The 19,218-nt window shown below is 37.6% G+C and overlaps 1 protein-coding gene across 10 annotated transcripts in view; it reads left to right on the forward strand.

The window, feature by feature from the left end:
• The window catches only part of FGGY (FGGY carbohydrate kinase domain containing), a 566,317-nt gene that overhangs the window by 26,736 nt on the left and 520,363 nt on the right, over positions 1 to 19,218 (forward strand). The gene's annotated exons all lie outside the window — the stretch shown is intronic.

Here is a 19,218-nt window from a genome sequence, read left to right on the forward strand (position 1 = left end):
GAAGATAATAGTGCCTACTTCCATAGGATTGTTATGAGAATTAAATGACTTAATACATGTAAAATCCTGGAAATGAGTAAGCACTGTGTTTTGAATGGTGATAATGATGATAATGGAAACGAGCAGGCTATGGAGGAGAATGGATTTCTAAGGTAAAATACTGAAAAGTCAAAGAGCTTTTATAATTGGGGAGGCATCTCTTAGGAATATTTACTCACTCTCCTACTGGTTAGGGTTCTTTCTCTGTAAGATTTGGAGGAGCACTGGTTTAGGTGACATAGACCATGTCCTGGCCTGTCTGTTCTTGCCTATGCATTCCAAGAAGTTGAGAGCCTGAGAGCCGTTGTATTTTCTTCTTTTTCCCTAAGCCATTCACATTTCCTTAGTTGTTTTTTTACCCTTAGTCAAGTTAATAATGATAATGATGATAATAATAATAAAATGATGTTAATGGCAGCTGATGTTTGTTGGGCACCAGTTATGTTCTGGGTGCTATGTTAAGCACTTTATACCCATCACTTCATTTTATCCTCATAACAACCTTTTGAGGTATTTATTGTTCTCTCCATATTAGTGATGGAAAAAATGAGGTTTGAGGAGGTTAAGTAACCAGCTTGAGATTACATGACTCATAAGAGGAAGAGTTAGGATGCCGTTGCTGCTGCTGCTACCTCGTGCTCTGCCCCTTGCCTTCCTTTCCACCCTCATCTCCCTCTACATGCCCCTTGGCCTGAAATTATACTATGCTACGTGAAGGTTCCTGAATTTGCCGTTATGTGTGGAATCATGAGCTTACCTGGATTGTTGTACTTAGCATAGTAAATTATAAGTGCTTTAATAGGCTCAGACAATGCTTGTTGAATAATGAATGAATGAAAGGTATCTGTCATTTTTATGTCTGGAATGCTCTTTTCTCACTTTCTTCACCTGGGCACTTTATAAGGTTGCTGAAGCATTACTTCCTCCTGGAAGCCTTCCTTGGTGTCCTCTGGCAATCCCTGCCCTGCCTTGCCAACCTCAGGGGAAAGAGAGGGTGAAAAACTCCTCTCTACTGCCTCATAGCTCACCATCATCACCTGTACTGTGACCTAGCCCTTATCAGATTATATTTTAATTGTTGGCTTGTTTGGTCACTTTAAAACCATGAGCCAAACTCTTGGAGAGATTCATCCCTATCCCCAGATTTAACACATTGGCTGGCACAAATTGGGTGCTCAATAAAGGGCTATTGAATTAATGCTACTTAGAAGTAACAACAAACAGATAATACTCCGGCGCCCCTCAATTTGTTTACTCGTTGCAATAACTGTGAGCTAGGAAGGACAACCGCCATTCTTCCCGTTTGACACACAAGGAAATTGAGGCTCTGAAATTAAGAAGTATTAGAGACAATACTAGAACCCCAGTGTGATGACTCCACATCCTTTTCTCTGTCCTACTACCCACTGCCCCTGAAATTGACAGGTCTTTATTGAGCCAGTACCCAGCACACCTGCAAGGTTCTATGGAAGCACGTAAGTCCTAGAGGACATATACAGTTCCAGGTATTAAAGGCTCATATCCCTTTCTGGAGCCACAAATCTTAATCACCCCAACAAGGCGATAACATTATAAGTGAGTATATGATTCGTACTGACCAACCATTAGGAAGAAGAAGATAAGCTATGTTATGGAACCTGGAAAGGTGGGTCCTTGTCCAGCACGCTCAGACTTGCCAATTATCTGGATACTGGTCTTTGAGAAAGAAACTTTATTGCAGTGCACAGAGCAAGGATCTGGGAGGAAGTTCCTCAGATCTGGCTCACCAAGCTACAGGGAAGCAGGGCTTATTTGTGTTTTGGACAGCAAGATGGTGACTGCGCAGGTGTACTGGGGAGGGAAAATTCTAGAAGGCAGCCAGAAAACAGGTGATGTGGTCCTTATAAGACCTCTCACTTTTGAATAGGATCTGAATGATGATTTGCCTTCTGATTTGTTCCTCCTGTTGCTGTGTCCTCTGTTGAAGTCAATTAGTGGTCACAGCGGGCCCTCTTGCACTTGTGGGGTAGGCCAAATCTGGCTTGGGCTAGTTTAAGGACTAACGGAAATTTATCGGCATTCATAGGGTCAGGTTACAGCTGGAGGAATCTTTTAGCCAAAAGGCATTTGACAAATGTCATTCCTTCATTTAGTTTACATTTATTGAGCACCTACTGTTTGCTGTACTCTTTGCTAAGCACTGGAGCATATATAGGAGAGGTATACAGCAAACTCTCTGCTGTAAATATGAAACAGTTTAGTTACGTGGCTAAAGCCAACATATGTGAAACATATATATCAAGGAAATGGCTCACACAATTGTAGAGGCTGGAATGTCCCAAGTCCGTGGGTCAAGATAGATGCCTCTTCTGATTCACATAGCTGCAGGGACTAGTGAACCCAAGATCGTCAGGCCAGACAGCAGGACTCTTGGTCACATGCTGCAAAAATCTACAAATCCCAAGATTGGTAGGCAAGGTAAGCTGCTAGGTCAGGTCCCAAGAACCAGAGGTCAGACGAACAGGAGCCAGCTGTAGGACCCAGAGTGAGCAAAAGCCCATGGGTGCTGCCAGAAAGTCCACCTGTATTTAATGCAGGTCCTACCCCCAAGGAAACTGCCCTTCAACAGATCGGCTAGTCACAGCAGAATCTATCATGGGGGTGATCACATTATATCAAATCTCATCATGGAAGTGATCACATCATTGTACGACTACCAAACTACATCATAACTGCCAAACCACTGGGAATCATGTCCCAGTCAAGTTGACACACAACCCCAACGATCACATAGTACATAATTTAAATTACATTTAGGGTATATATAATATAGTATGTATATTCTATATAATTTATATAGTATATTTATAGTACCCCTCTGCCTTCAAGTTGATTCCAACTCATAGCAACCCCAAAGTATAGAGTAGAATTGCCCCATAGGATTTCCAAGGCTATAATCTTTAAGAAATCAGATTGCCACATCTTTCTTCTGTGGAACAGCTAGTGGGTTCAAAATGCCGACCTTTCAGTTAGCTGTTGAGTGCTTTAACCACTGTACCACCAAAACTCCTTATTATAATTGGTATAGTATATTTATATAGCTTCTGTACAGAATTATATATGTGTATTTACAGTATACATACATAATATATAAACTATAATTACATAGTTATATATATATACTATAAATATACATATACAATTCTGTATATCAGCTGTATAAATATGTTGTTGTCAGGTGCCCTTGAGTCACTTCCGACTCATAGCAGAACCAGTGTATAACAGAAGGAACCACTGCCTGGTCCTGTGCTGTCCTCATGATAGTTATGCTTGAGCCCATTGTTGCAGCCACTGTGTCAGCCCATCGTGTTGGGGATCTTCTCCTTTTTCAGTGACCCTCCATTTACCAAGAATCATGTCCTTCCCTGGACTGATCCCTTTTGATAATATGTCTAAAGCACGTGAGATGTAGTCTTGCCATCCTTGCTCTAGGGAATATTCTGGCTATACTTCTTCCAAGACAGATTTTTTTTCCTTCTTTTGGCAGTCCATGGTATGTTCAATATTCTTCACCAACAGTATAGTTCAAAGGCCTCATTTCTTCTTTGGTGTTCCTTATTTGTAGTCTAGCTTTTCCATGCATATGAGGGGATTGAAAACACAATAGTTTCGGTCAGGCCTTCAAGGTGACATCTCTGCTTTTTAACACTTTAAAAAGGTCTTTTGCAGCAGATTTGCCCAATGCAATGCATCTTTTGATTTCTTGACTACTGCTTCCATGGATGTTGATTGTGGATACAAGTAAAATGAAATTCTTGACAACCTTAGTCTTTTCTCTGTTTATCATGATAATGCTTATTGGTCCAGTTATGAGGATTTTTGTTTTCTTTTTGTTGAGGTGAAATCCATACTGGAAGCTGTGGTCTTTGATCTTCATCAGTACGTGCTTCAAGTCCTCTTCAATTACAGGCCGCAAGGCTGTGCCATCTGCATAGCACAGGTTGTTAATAAGTCTTTCTCTAATCCTGATGCCATGTTCTTCTTCATATAGTCCAGTTTCTTGGATTATTTGCTTAGCATACCGACTGAATAAGTACAGTAAAAAGATATAACCCTGATGCACACCTTTCCTGGCTTTAAACCACACAGTATCCACTTGTTCTGTTCAAACAACAGCCTCTTAATCTACCTTCAGGTTTCTCATGACCACAATTAAGTATTCTGGAATTCCCAGTCTTCGCAGTGTTATCCATAATTCGTTATGATCCATACAGTCAAATGCCTTTGGATAGTCAATAAAACACTGGTAAACGTCTTTCTGGTATTCTCTGCTTTCAGCCAGGATCCATCTGACATCAGCAGTGATATTCTTGGTTCCACGTCCTCTTCTGAATCCAAGCTGAGTTTCTGGCAGTTCCCTATTGATGAACTGCTGCAGCCACTTTTGAAAGATCTTCAGCAGAATTTTACTTGCATGTGACATTAATGATATTGTTCGATAATTTCTACATTCAGTTGGATCGCCTTTCTTGGAATAGGTGTAAGTATGGATCTCTTCCAGTCAGTTTGCCAGGTAGCTGTTTTCCAAATTTGTTGGCATAGATGAGTGAGCACTTCCAGCTCTGTATCCATTTGTTGAAACATCTCAATTGGTGTTCCATCAGTTCTTGGAGGCTTGTTTTTTGCCAATGCTTTCAGCGCATCTTGGACCTCTTACTTCAGCATCATCAGCTCCTGATCATATGCTACCTTCTGAAATACTTGAACCTTGACCAGCTGTTTTTGGTTTAGTGACTCTGTGTATTCCTTTGATCTTCTTTTGATGCTTCCTGCATCATTTAATATTTTCCCAGTAGAATCCTTCGCTATTACAACTTGAGGCTTAAATTTTGTCTTTAGTTCTTTCAGCTGGAGAAATGCCAAGCCTGTTCTTCCGTTTTGGTTTTCTAACTCCAGGTCTTTGTATGTGTCATTAGAATACTTTTTCTTCTTGAGCTGCCCTTTGAAATCTTCTGTTCAGCTCTTTTCCTTCATCATTTCTTCTATTTACTTCAGCTACTCAGTATTCAGGAGCAAGTTTCAGAGTCTCTTCTGACATCCATTTTGGTCTTTCTTTCCTGTCTTTTTAATGATCTCTTACTTTCTTTATGAATGATGTTTTACTTTCTTTATGAATGATGTGGTTGATGTCATTCCACAACTCATCTGCTCTTAGGTGAATAGTGTTCAGTGCATCAAATCTATTTTTGAGATGGTCTCTAAAGTCAGGTGGGATGTACTCAAGGTTGTACTTTGGCTCTCGTGCAGTTCTAATGTTTTTTCAGCTTCAACTTGAACTTGCACGTGAGCAATTGATGGGTCTTTTCCACAGTTGGCCCCTGGCCTTGATCTGACTGATAATATTGAGCTTTTCCATTATCTCTTTCCACAGATGTAGTCGATTTGATTCCTGTGTATTCCCTCTGGTAAGGTCCACGTGTATAGTCGCTGCTTATGTTGGTCAAAAAAGGTATTTGCAGTGAAGAAAGCATTGGTCTTGCAAAATTCTATCATGCATCTCCACGGTCATTTCTATCCCCAGGGCCGTATTTTCCAACTACGAATCCTTCTTTGTTTCCAACTTTCACTTTCTAATCACCAGTAATTATAATGCACCCTCATTGCACGTTCGATCAATTTCAGACTGCAGAAATTGGTAAAAATCTTCAGTGTCTTCATCTTTGGCCTTAGTGGTAGGTGTGTAAATTTGATTAATAGTCATATTAACTGGTCTTCCTTGTAGGTGTATGGATGTTATCCTATCACTGACAGCATTGCACTTCAGGATAGATCTTGAAATTTTTTTTTTTTGACGATGAATGCAATGCCATTCCTCTTCAAGTTGTCATTCCTGGCATTGTAGACCAAAATTCATAAGAGTTCCAATCTCTCTGCAGCCTCTATTTGTTATTTTCTATTTTTTTGATTCATGCCAGTTATGGGGTGAGATGGTATCTCATTGTGGTTTTGATTTGCATTTCCTCATGTGTCTGTTGGCCGCTTGAATATCTTCTTTGGTGAAGTGTCTGTTCATTTCCTTTGCCCATTTTTTAATTGGATTATTTGCCTTTTTGTTGTAGAGGGGTTGGATATTCCTATAGGTTTTAGAGATTAGACCTTTGTTGGATTTGTCATAGCCAAATTTTTTTCCCAGCCTGTAGGTTGTCTTTTTACTCTTTTGGTGAAGTCTTTTGATCAGCATAAGTGTTCAATTTGTAGAAGATTCCAGTTATCTAGCTTATCATCTGGTGTCTTTATCTTGTTAGTTATGGTTTGTATTCTGTTAATGCCGTGTATTAGGGCCTCTAAAGTTGACTCTATTTTTCCTTCTATGATCTTTATAGTTTTTGGTTTTGTATTTAGGTCATTGATCCATTTTGAATATGACTATGTGTATGGTGTTAGGTATGGGTCCTGTTTCATTTTTTTGCAGACGAACGTCCAGTTTTGCCAGCACCATTTGTTAAAAAGACCATCTTTTCCTCACGTGATGGACTTTGGGCCTTTGTTGAAGATCAGACAACCGTAGGTGGATGAATTTACATCTGAATTCTCAATCCTGTTTCTTTGGTCAATATGTCAGTTGTTATACTAGTACCAGGCTGTTTTGACTACTGTAGCTGTACAGGTGGTTCTGAGGTCAGGTAGTGTTTTCTTCTTCTTCAACAGTGCTTTACTTATCTGGGTCTTTTTCCTTTTCCATATAAAGTTAATGATTAGATTTTTCCATCTCTTTAAAGAATGCTTTTGGTGTTTAAATTGGGATTGCATTGTATTTGTCGATTGCTTTCGGTAGAATTGACATTTTCACAGTGTTAAGTTTACCTTTCCATGGATATGGTATGTTTTTCTATTTATGTAGGTCTCTTTTGGTTTCTTGCCATAGTGTTTTGTAGTTTTCTTTGTATAGGTCTTTTATATCCCTGGTTAGATTTATTTCTAAGTATTTAATTTTTTAGGGGCGATTTAAGTAGTATTGTTTTCCTGATTTGCTTTTCGTAGTTCTGTTTATTGGTGTATAGGAATAAAACTGATTTTTGTAGGTTTATCTTGTATCTTGTTACACTGCTGAATCTTTCTATTAGTTCCAGTAGTTCTCTTGTGGAGTCTTTTGGATTTTTTTTATGTATAGCATCATATAATCCTTAAATAGGGATAGTTTTACTTCTTCATTACCGATTTGGATGCCCTTTATTTCTTTTTCTTGCCTTATTACTCCAGGTAGGACTTCTAGCACAGTGTTAAATAGGATTGGTGATAAAGGGAATTCTTGTCATGTTCCTGTTCTCAAGGGGAGTAATTTCACCCTCTCTCCATTACGAATGATGTGGCTGTTGGTTTTGTATAGATGCCCTTTTATGTTGAGGAGTTTCCCTTCTACACTATTTTATTGAGAGTTTTTTTATCAAGAATGGATGTTGGACTTTGTCAAATGCCTTTTCTGTGTTGATTGAGAGGATCAGGCGATTATTTTACTTATGTGGTAGATTACATTGATTGAACCATCCATGCATATCTGGTATGAATCCCACTTAGTTGTCATGTATTATTATTTTTTTTATATGATGCTGAATTCTATTGGCTAGAATTTTGTTGAGAATTTTTATATCTATAGTCATGAACGATATTGGTCTGCGATTTTCTTTTTTTTGTGGTGTCTCTGCCCTGCTTTGGTATCAGGGTTATGCTGGCCTCATAGAACGAATTTGGAAGTATCCCTTCCATTTCTATGATCGTAAGTAGTTTGGGTAGTACTTTTGTAAGCTCTTCTCAGAATGTTTGGTAGAATTCTCTAGTGAAGCTATCTGGGCCAGGGCTTTTTTTCTTTTTTTTTTAGGTGGTGGGAATTTTTTTTTTCAGTACCTTTTCAATCTTTTCTCTTGTTATGGGTCTGTTCAGATTTTCAACTTCAGTTTGTTTTAATTTGGGTAGGTAGTGTGTTTCTAGAAATTTGTCTATTTCTAGATTTGCAAATTTATTGGAGTATAGTTTTTCGTAGTACTCTGTATGATCCTTTCTATTTCAGTTGGGTCTGTTGTAATGTCTCCCATTTCCTTTCTTATTTGCATCCTGTCTTGTTTTTCTTTTGTCAGTTTGGTCAATGGTTTGTTGACCAATTTTGTTAATCCTTTCAAAGAGTCAACTTTGGTTTTGTTGATTCCTTCTTTTGTTTTGCTATTCTCTATTTCATTTATTTCTACTCTGATCTTTATTATTTCCTTTCTTCTGGTGACTGTGGAGTTCTTTTGCTGTTCTCTTTCTTTCTGTTCAAGTTGTGTAGCTAATGGTTTGGTTTTGTCCCTTTCTTCTTTTTTGATGTGTGGATCTGTTGCTATAAATTGACCTCTGAGAACTGCCTTTGCTGCATCCTAAATGTTTTGGTATGATGTATTTTCATTCTTGTTTGATTCTAGGAATTTTTTGATTCTGACTTTGATTTTTTCTATTACCCAGTGGTTTGTAAGCAGATTGTTATTCAGTTTCCTTGATTTGATTTTTTTCCTTGCTTTTCCTGTTATTAATTTCTATTTTAATGGCATTGTGATCAGAGAAGATACTTTGTATTATCTCAGTGTTTTGGATTTTTTGAGGGTTGCTTTGTGGCCTAAGATGTGGTCTATTTTGGAGAGTGTTCCATGTGCATTGGAAAAGAATGTGTACTTTGCTGCTGTTGGGTGGAGTGTTCTGTATATGTCTATGACATCAGGTTGGTTGATGGTGGCCCTTCAATCTTTTGTATCTTTGTTGAGTTTCTTTCTAGATGTTCTGTCCTTTACCGGGAGTGGTGTGTTGAAGTCTCCTGCTATTGTTGTGGAACTGTCAATTTCTCTTTTCACTGCTGTGAGAGATTGTTTTATGTATTTTGGAGCCCTGTCATTGAGTGTGTAGATTTTTTTATGGTTATGTCTTCATGGTGAATTGTTCCTTTAATCATTATGTAATGCCTTCTTTGTCTCTTATCGTGTATTTTGCTTTAAAGACTATTTTATCTGAGATTAGTATTGCCACTCTTGCTCTTTTTTGGTTGCTATTTGCTTGATATATTTTTTCCATCCTTTGATTTTTAATAAATTTATGTCCCTGTTTCTAAAGTGTTTCTCTTGTAGACAGCATATTAATGGGTCCTGGCTTTTTTTTTTTTAATCCATTCTGTCACTCTCTGTCTCTTTATGGGTGCATTTAAGCCTTTTACATTCAGTGTGATTATTGATGGAGACCCTGGTGACATAGTGGTTAAGTGCTGCAGCTGCTAACCAAAGGGTCAGCAGTTCGAATCCTCCAGGCGCTCCTTGGAAACTCTTCGGGGCAGTTCTACTCTGTCCTTGATAGGTGTTGGTTTATTGCTGTTATTTTGTAGTGCTTTTTTTCTGTGGTGCTGATGTTTTCTTTGTTCCTCTAACTGTCCTGTTCTGAATTCCTTTTGTTTGTGTATCTTTTTTCCTGAGACTTCATGTTTTTCTTCTTTATTTTGTTGAGTAGGTTTGTTATATTTCTTTGTGGTTACCTTGAAATTTATCCTTATCTTCGTAAGTTTGAACCAGCCTTTTAATACTTCATAATGCCGTGATTTCCTCTCCATTTGAAAGTTCTATACCTACACTGTTTATTCCCTCTTTTATATTGTTCTGATGTTTTTGTCATTTACAGATTGACATCTCTGCTTCCCTATTGTAAATTTTTTAGTTTTGTTTTATCCTTGCTTGTTCCATTCAGTGCTTAATCAAGTTCTTTATTCTTTCATTTGGTACTTAGGGTTCCAGGATTGACATTTGTATCTCTTTTACTTAGTTTTTTTGAGTCTTTGTTGCAGAGGGACAGCATGGTGCTTCTGTCTATAGTGTCATATTGGCCATGTTGGCTTTGTCTCCTCCATTTCTTTTTTTGTGATTTCCCATTTTTCTAGATTCATACTTCATACATCAATGTTATGATTATTAATGGATGCTTGCTGCTGTTTCTTCTCATTTTGAGTTGTGCCACATCAGCAAATGAAGGTCCTGAAAGCTTGACTCCATCCATATCGTTAAGGTCTACTCTACTTTGAGGAGGCCGCTCTTCCCAGTCGTATTTTGAGTGCCTTCCAACCTGAGGGACCCATCTTTCAGCACTATATCAGACAGTGTTCCACTGCTCTTCATAAGGTTTTCACTGGCTAATTTTTTTTTTCTGAAGTAGACCCCTGGGACCTTCTTCCTAGTGTGTCTTAGTCTGCAAGCTCAGCTGAAACCTGTCCACCATGGATGACCCTTCTGGTATTTGAATACTGATGGTATAGCTTCCAGCATCACAGCAACACCCAGGCCCCAACAGTACAACAAACTGACAGATATGTGGAGGATATAAATATACTATATAAATTATATATGCTATATCATTGATTTGATTTATTATTACTTTTTTTTTATCACCACTAAAATATAATCTGCAAAAGAGCATGAATTTTTTTAATGATTTTTTTCTCCATTTTTTCCCAAGTGTCTATCTAGAAGAGCGTACAACCAATCCTAAAAGGGGCTTGATTGTATTTGCTTAGGGACTGAGGACCCACTGAATGAGTGAGTGATTGAATTCTGTAGGCAATAGGCAGTGACGGGCCTAATGGTACTGGGGATCTCATAACCCCACATATGTCCCCTAAGCTGACAAAGGCATTCATATGAAGATTTAAAAGAACATAATACCAGCTATACAGAGCTTTACTGTGAGCTGGATTCTGTCCCTGAGGCCCCAGGTTTGACCGTTGTTCCCAGTGGAGCTCAAGATAAAATCAGGTATGCATATGACCCCCTAGTTCTTAATTTGGAGGGTTTGTAAGGAGAACTGTCTTCCCATCCAATATGGCAGAGCCTGCTGATTTAAAACATGTGCAGTACTGAACTGATTCCCACATTAAGAACAAAGCAGTGCACAATCCTTTCCCCAAATATTTGTTTGCTGGCCCATAGCTACGAGTTGACAGTTGTTAGACATGGACCAGGCTACCAAATGAGGTTGCAAAAATCTCTTCTGGAAATTCTTTAGAAGAGCAATGTGCTTTCTTTCTAGCTGGAGAAATTCCCTTGATGCCACGTTGTTGGGGTGAATTTACTAGGCTGCTTTCTTCTTCCATTAATGAGAGTATAAAAAAAGAATCATCAGGCCACCAGGTCAAGTCCCAGTGGCCTTCTGGGTAGTATGACCCTGGCAACCATCTTTCTTGGATGATTTAGATGGGGTGGGGTGGGGGAGTAGAAGAGATAGTTCTACTCAGCTGTGGATAAATGTGATCTTAAGGCATTTCCTTGTAAGGCTGGGGAAATAATAGTGGCTACCTAGCTAAATAAGGTTTAAATACATGTCACAACTATTCTTCCAGTTTCTTGTGATAGGTCTTCTTTTTAGAGATATAGACACTGAGCCTTTGTGAGTGAAAGGCCATGATTAGAATATAGAACTCCGTGAGTCTTCAGAGGAGATTCATAAAATAGATTGAAGGAAATGATTCCTTTACTCTTACAGGAAGGTTACTCCCTCCATAATTCTTAGGCTTGAGCCTATCTAGTCTTCTCTATTGCTGTTCCCTTTGCCAGTCATTTTTATATGTGCTTACATGACACAGCATGCTGTGCTATATATGCATAAAAATATTCCATGACCACAATTTATAGGCATCAGTGGTTTTTTCCCATTCTTTACATTTCTTGAAAAGTTTAGTGGTTTCAAGACACTTTCAAACCCATTGTCTCCTTTGATCTTCACCTGGAGTTATCACTCACTCTCATAATCCTCATTTTATAGATCAGAAAACAGGCTCAGAAAGATGATGAGATTAGAGCAGGGTTATCAGATCCCGAAGTGGTAGAATTGGGACTAGAAGGTCTCTTTGACACCTCTTTTCCACTCAAAATGGAAACCCTGGTGGCATAGTGGTTAAGTGCTACAGCTGCTAACCAAAGGGTCAGCAGTTCAAATCTGCCAGGTGCTCCTTAGAAACTGTATGGGGCAGTTCTGCTCTGTCCTGTAGGGTAGCTATGAGTCGGAATCGACTCAACGGCACTGGTTCTTGGTTTCCAGCCCAAAGCTGCCTGTGGTTTTGAGTTTTATTCAGACATCTAAATTTTCTCACTTAATTCCTTTCTTGAGTAACTTCATGCTGTGTGAGATGAGCTTGACCAACTAAGATGTGTATTCTCTCAGCATAGAGCAGTGTAGGCCTAGAGGGCCATGACAGATAGAAGACAGGGTGAATTGATTGACTAATTGATTACTGTCCCAGGTGTTCAAAGAAGATCTGAGGTGGCTAATTTAATGTAGTAACAGCTTCTTTTTATTGTACATTTACCGATATTTAGCTAATCACACCTTAGGTTGCTCAATTCTTATATTTGGGAACCAAGGGAACTTGTTATATGACTTCCCAAAGTCATGTAACTAGTACATGACAGAGCTGGGATTCAAACTCAGGCAGCTTGCATGCAAAGCCAAGGATCTTAACCTCTTCCCGGTGCTTTCCAAGGCAAGTTGGAAGGACATTCCAGGCAGAAGAAGCTATGCCTGTAAATGCTATAGAGACACAACCAGCAAGGCAAGAGAGCAGTTGGAATGGCTAGAATTGTATTGTCTTCCCTTGGTCATATAGCCACAATGGCAGGACTAGGATTTGAATCTGGGTTGACACATTATCATGAGACCATGCGGCTTGTCAGGGAGAAAATAGTTTTGTCCTCACACTCTTTTACATCTACATTGCTCAGTGTGATAAAGGCATACAGCACATTCAACTGGTGGTGGTGGGGGCCAAGGTATTGCCAATAGTCACAGATAGGTCACTAGCAAATGTTCTCCCCGAGAACATATTCCCTTTCCACAGGGTGAGGTTTGGCCAACAGAAAATTCTCTGATGACAGAGGCAGACAGAATGATGAAATAGAAAGACTACAGCCTCTAACTTTGAATTCTGCCTCTCCCGTCTGCTGGCTGTGTGTCAGGGTCAAGTTCCTTAACCTTTCTATGTCTGTTTGCCCTCCCCTCCCCTTCCTAACTCTCAATTTATTTTTTATGAAGTGGACATAGTAAATGTTTCTTTTAGAGGTCTTTTGTGAGGATTAAATAAGATGATGTATGTAAAGCACGTGGCTCATATTGATGCTGAATATTAATATGGTAGCATTTTAATATTGCTATTATTTGAAAAAAATTAATTTTTGTTGTTGGAAATTTACCATAATTGTGTGTAGATCTTATCTGAGGAACATGTTAAATAGTAAGAAGTATATTCCTAAATTATAAGTCTGCCATTCCCAAATAGACAAAATAGAAGGATTACCCATTTTAAGGTAAATTTCACTAAATGGGAATGGAAGGATACTTTAAAGTTGACTTTTGTGGGATTTTAAAGGTTATTGTCATGTTTTAAGTTAATGGGAAACATTAATGATTATGGTTACTCATGCTTTTTTTCAAAAAAAAGGAAACTAAAAACAAAAATAAAAAATAGAAGTAATCAATAAATCTATTATTCTATTACTTTAAAAATAACAAGTGAAAAGTTGCCTGTCATCCCCAACTGCAATTTCTACTCTCAGAGGCAAGCAGTGTTAACAGTTTTCATATATTCTTTTCGTTTTTTACTTTATTAATATGTCATGGATGTAATCTTAGAGTGGGTTCTCTAGAGACGCAAAACCAGTAAAACACAGAAGCATATGTGTGTGTGTATATATATATCTGCATATACATATATTTACATCAAGGAAGTGGCTCACACGGTTATAGAGGCTGACAAATGCCAAGTGCATCCATCAGGCATCAGTCTGGAGGCTCCTCCTGACTTATGTAGCTGCAGGGACTGGAAAATCAAGACCGACAGGTCAGACGGCAGGCTGTTGGATCACAGCCTACAGAGGCTGACGAATCCAAGATTGGCAGGTAAGATGACAGGCCATTGGCTCACAGGCTGCGGAGGCTGATAAATTGCAAGATCGACAGGCAATATGGTCAGGAGGCTGCTGGCTCAAGTCCCAAGAACTGGAGGTCAGATGATGATGAGCCAGATGCAGGATCTAGAGCAAAAGGAAGTGAGCTTTGCCAGAAGGTCCACATATATTGGATACAAGCCACACCCCTGAGGAAACTCCCCTTACAACTGATTGGCTGAGCCCATTAAATCACTTCATGGAGGTGATTACATCAGATCACAAAATGGAAGGTGACTACATAACTGCCAAATTATATCATTACATAACTTCCAGACTACATCATAACTGCCAAAACACTGAGAATCATGGCCCAGCCAAGTTGATACACAACCTTCACCATCACAGACATCTTTCCATTTCAGCTTTTATAGCTTGAACTTTTAAAATATTTAACAGTTTTCTTGATGTGTAATTTATATACTGTGAAATTCAGATGATACACTCAGTGATTTTAGTGAATTTATACAGTTGTGCAATCATCACCATAATCAATTTTAGAACACTTCCATTACCCCTAAACGTTCCATCGTGCCTGTTCACATTCAGTCCCCTGTCCCAGTCCCAAGGAACTACTTACCTGCTTTCTGTCTTTATAGTTGCTTCTTTTTAGAAATTTCATATAACTGGAATCATACAGTATGTTGTGTTTTGTGTCTGGCTTCTTTTGCTTAGCATAAATTTTTACCCATGTTGTTGCATATGTCAGGAGTTTGTCCTTTTTTCTTACTGAGTAGAATTCTGTGTTAGTTTCTTAGTGCCATTGTAACAGAAATACCAAAAGTACATGGCTTTAATGGACAGAATTTTATTTTCTGACAGTTTAGGAGGCTAGAAGTCCAAATTCAGGGCACCAGCTCTAGGGGAAGGCTTTCTTTGTCTTTTGGCTCTTGGTGAAGGTCCTTGTCCCTTTTCAGCTTCTGTTCATTAGTTCCTTAGCAATCTTCATGTGTATAGGATCCATCTTTCCCCTATTGTGCTTCCTTGCTTCTGTGCCTAATCTGCTCTTATATCTCAAAAGTGATTGGCTTAAGACACACCCTATACTGATACGGCTTCATAAACATAAAAAAAACCCTACTCCCAAATGTGATTGCATCCATAAGTATACCAAAACCAAAGCCAGTGCCGTTGAGTCGATTCCGACTCATAGCGACCCTATAGGACAGAGTAGAACTGCCCCGTGGAGTTTCCAAGGAGCGCCTGGCGGATTCGAACTGCCAACCCTCCGTTAGCAGCCGTAGCACTTAACCACTATACCACCAAGTGTAGGGGTTGGGATTTACAAAACATGTTTGGGGGGACATAATTCAATCCAGAACGTATTCCATTATATGGATATACCATATTTTGTTTAACCATTTGGTGAAACCATGATGGACATTTGGTTTGTTTTCAGTTTTGGGCTATTATGAATAATGCTACTATGAATATTCATGCACAGCTTTTTGTCTGGACACATATTTTCATTTCTTTTGGGTAGATACTGAGGAGTGAAGGTGCTGGGTTGTGTGTAAGTTATGTTTAAGAAGTCTAAGATTTTTTTCAAAGTGGCCATATTTTATGTTCCCACCAGTGATGAATGAAGGTTCCACTTTCTCCACGATTCTCTAACACTTGGTATTGTTGGTATTTTTTATTATAGCCATTCTAATGTGTGTGTCATGGCATCTCACTGTGGTTTTAAGTTGTGTTTTTCTAATGACTAATACTGTTGAACATGTTTTTAATGTATTAGTCATTTGTATATCTTCTTCGGTTAAGTATCTATTCATGTATATCTGCTCATTTTATAACTGGGGTGTTTGTCCTCTTATTATTGAGTTATAAGAGTTCTTTATATATTCTGTATACAAACTTATTATTAGACACATAATTTACAGGTATTTCCTCCCAATTTATAGTTTGTCCTTTTGTTTTCTTATTTTTTTTTGTGCAGAGCAAATTTAAAAAATTTTGATGAAGTCCAGTTAATCACTTTTCTCTTTTGTGGATCTTGCTTTTTAAGAAACCTGACTACCAAAGCATAACAATTAGTTGGTATTCACCTGGAGCAGCAGAGAAAGAAGAAGAGCCAGGAATAGGAGGAGGAAAGGAATGTGTGGCTAATTGTGTTCATGAATAAATGCCCCCTTTGCCATGAGACCAGAAGAAGTGGATGGTGCCTAGTTACCACTACTGAACATTTTGGTCAAAGATTCTGTAGAAGAATCCTGATCAAAAGTGAGAAAATACAGAACACAATTTTAAGTTTTCAGGGACTCCAGACTTCCTGGAGCCATAGAAGCTGGATGAACCCCTGAAACTATTGCCTCAAGATTGTTTTTGAAAGTTAAACCAGAAATATTCCCTGAAGTCTTCTTAAAACCAAATAATGGTTTAGCTTAACTAGTAAAAAATATCTGCCTTGAGCATTGTGCTCTTTTAAGATGTACCTATATGGGATCAAAGTGACAACAGCAGCTCGAAAGATTACATAGGAAACTTAGGGGCAATGATTTTATGTTAATGGGGAGAAACAGCTCAGAAAAGGAGGGTGAGAATGATTGCACAGTTCTAAGAATGTAGTCAATGTCACTGTATTGTACATGTGGAAATCGTTGACTTGGTGTATATTCCTGCTGTGTATATTCTCAATAACAACAAAAATAAATTATTAAAAAAAAAATCTGCCTAACCCCAAACCATTAAGTTTTCCCCAGTGTTAACTGTTTCTAGATGTTTTGTAGTTTTAGCTCTTAGATTTAGGGAGATGATCCATTCTGAATTAGTTTTTATGGATAGTTAAGGTAAGGGTTTAAGTTCTGTTTCATTTTTGCATATGTGCATTCATTTATCCCAGCACCATTATCGAAAAGACTATCCTTTCCTTGTTGAATTATCTTGGCATCTTTATAAAAAAATATAACTTTGCTATAAGTGTTTAGGTTTAGTTTTTATCTCTCTGTTATGTTCTTTTAGTCTATAAATTTATCCTTATGCCAGTAACATACTAGCTTAGTAAGAGAAGCTTTATAGTAAGTTTTGGAATTGGATAGTGTAGGTTCTCCAACATTGTTATTCTTTTTAAGAAATATTTAGGCTCTTCTAGGTCCTTTGGAATCGACTCGACGGCACTGGGTTTTTTAGATCCTTTGGATTTCTGTATGAATTTTAGGATCAGCTCGTCAATTTTCACAAAAAAAGTCTGCTGGGATTTTAATAGATTTTGTGTAGAATTGTCATTTTAACAATGTTGAATTTTCCATTCCGTGAATATAGTATATTTCTCCATTTTGTAGTTTTTGTAGCAATGTTTTGTAGTTTTCACAGTATTGAGGTCGTAAACTTCTTTTTATAAATGAATTTCTAAGTATTTTATTTTATTTTTATTGCTATTGGGAATACATGTTTTCTTAATTTCATTTTTGATTTGTTTCCTGCTAATATGTAGAAATACAACTGATTTTTGTATGTTGATCTTGAATCTTGCTAAGCTCCTTTATTAGTTCTAGTAGCTTTCTTTTGGTGGATTCTTTAGGATTATCTACATATGAGACCATGTCATCTGCAAATAAAGACACTAACTTCTTCCTTTCCAATCTGTATGCTTTTATTTATTTTTAAACTGCATTATCATACTGTCTAGAACCTCCAGTGCAAGGTTGGATGGAAGCGCTTAAAGTGGACATCCTTCCTTTGTTCCCTGTAGGGGGAAATCATCTGTTTTGCCATTAAACATGACGTTAGCTTTAGGTTTTTGCAGATGACTTTTATCAGGTTGTGGAATTTATCTTCTATTACTGGTTGTTGAGTTTTTTTTTTTTTTTTAATTATTTTTCTGCATCCATTGAGATTGTCGTTGGATGTTTGTGCTTTGTTCTATTAGTATGTGGATTACATTCATTGGTTTATGGATATTAAACTACCCTTTCTTTCTTGAGATAAACCCTACATAGTCATGGTGTATAATTTATGTTTTATGTGTTGCAAGTATTGATTTTTTAATATTTTGTTAGGATTTTTACACCTGTGTTCATAAGGGATATTGGTTTATAGTTTTCTTAACGATTTCTTTGTTTGGCTTTGGTTTTAGGGTAATACTGGCCTTGTAAAATTTGTTGGAAAATGTTTCTTCCTTCACTATATTCTGAATGAGTTGTATAGGATTGGTACTGTTTATTCCTTAAATGTTTGATGGAATTCACTAGCGAAGCCATCTGGGCCTGGAGTTTTCTTTGTGGGGACTTTATAAGTACCAACTTGATTTTTAAAGCGTAAATGCTTCCCTTTTTTGTCATACAGCTTTGATTTCCAGAGCCCTGAAATGATGGTTTTTTGACAAACTTGTACAGTTTTTATACCTTTCTTTTGCTAAGAGAAGTTGCTGACCTCTTTATAACACAACTCCTTTAAGTTGCTTCTCTACCTCCTTTTTATTAGTGGCTACATAATCCATATTACAAATGTATCATGATTTATTTAGTAAAACATAGTTTTCCCATTATTTAAATATTTTTCAGGTCATGTTGGAATTAACATTCTTTTACATATAGCTTTACTTATTTATACTAATATTTCATTAAGATAGATTCCTAGAAGTGGGATTGCTGGGACAGAAGTTATACATATTTTTTAATTTTAATAGATACTGCCAGATTATTCTCAAATATATTTGCACCAATTAGATTCTTACCAGAATGTTCGAGAAGGTCCACTTCTACATATCTAGCCAGTACTGGATACTGTTAATCTTTTATATTTTTGCCAATAGGAAAAGCAAAATTGGTATATTTTACTTGCATTTTTTTGATTATGGTGGTGTTGAGAATCTTTTCATATGTTCCTTGACCATTTCTTTTTATTTTATGAAATGGCTGTCTATGTCCTTTACTAAATTTCTGATGAGATTGGTTATCTTTTTTTTTTTTTTTGATTAATTTGTAGGACCGTTTGGTATTTTATGGAACCCTGGTGCCACAGTAGTTAAGAGTTTGGCTGCTAATCAAAAGGTCAGCAGTTTGAATCCACCAGCTGCTCCTTGGAAACCCTATGGGGCAGTTCTACTCTGTCCTATAGGGTCACTATGAGTCAGAATCAATTTCAGGGGAACAGGTTTGGTTTTGGTATTTTAGTAATATTCAACTTGTATCTGTTTTATGTCATAAATATTTTTTTCTGTCCTGTCAAGTTTTCTTCTAGTCATAATTTGTCTTCAAGTTTTTAA

Source organism: Loxodonta africana, chromosome 3, assembly GCF_030014295.1.
Source record: "Loxodonta africana isolate mLoxAfr1 chromosome 3, mLoxAfr1.hap2, whole genome shotgun sequence".
NCBI classification, from domain to species: Eukaryota; Metazoa; Chordata; class Mammalia; order Proboscidea; family Elephantidae; genus Loxodonta; species Loxodonta africana.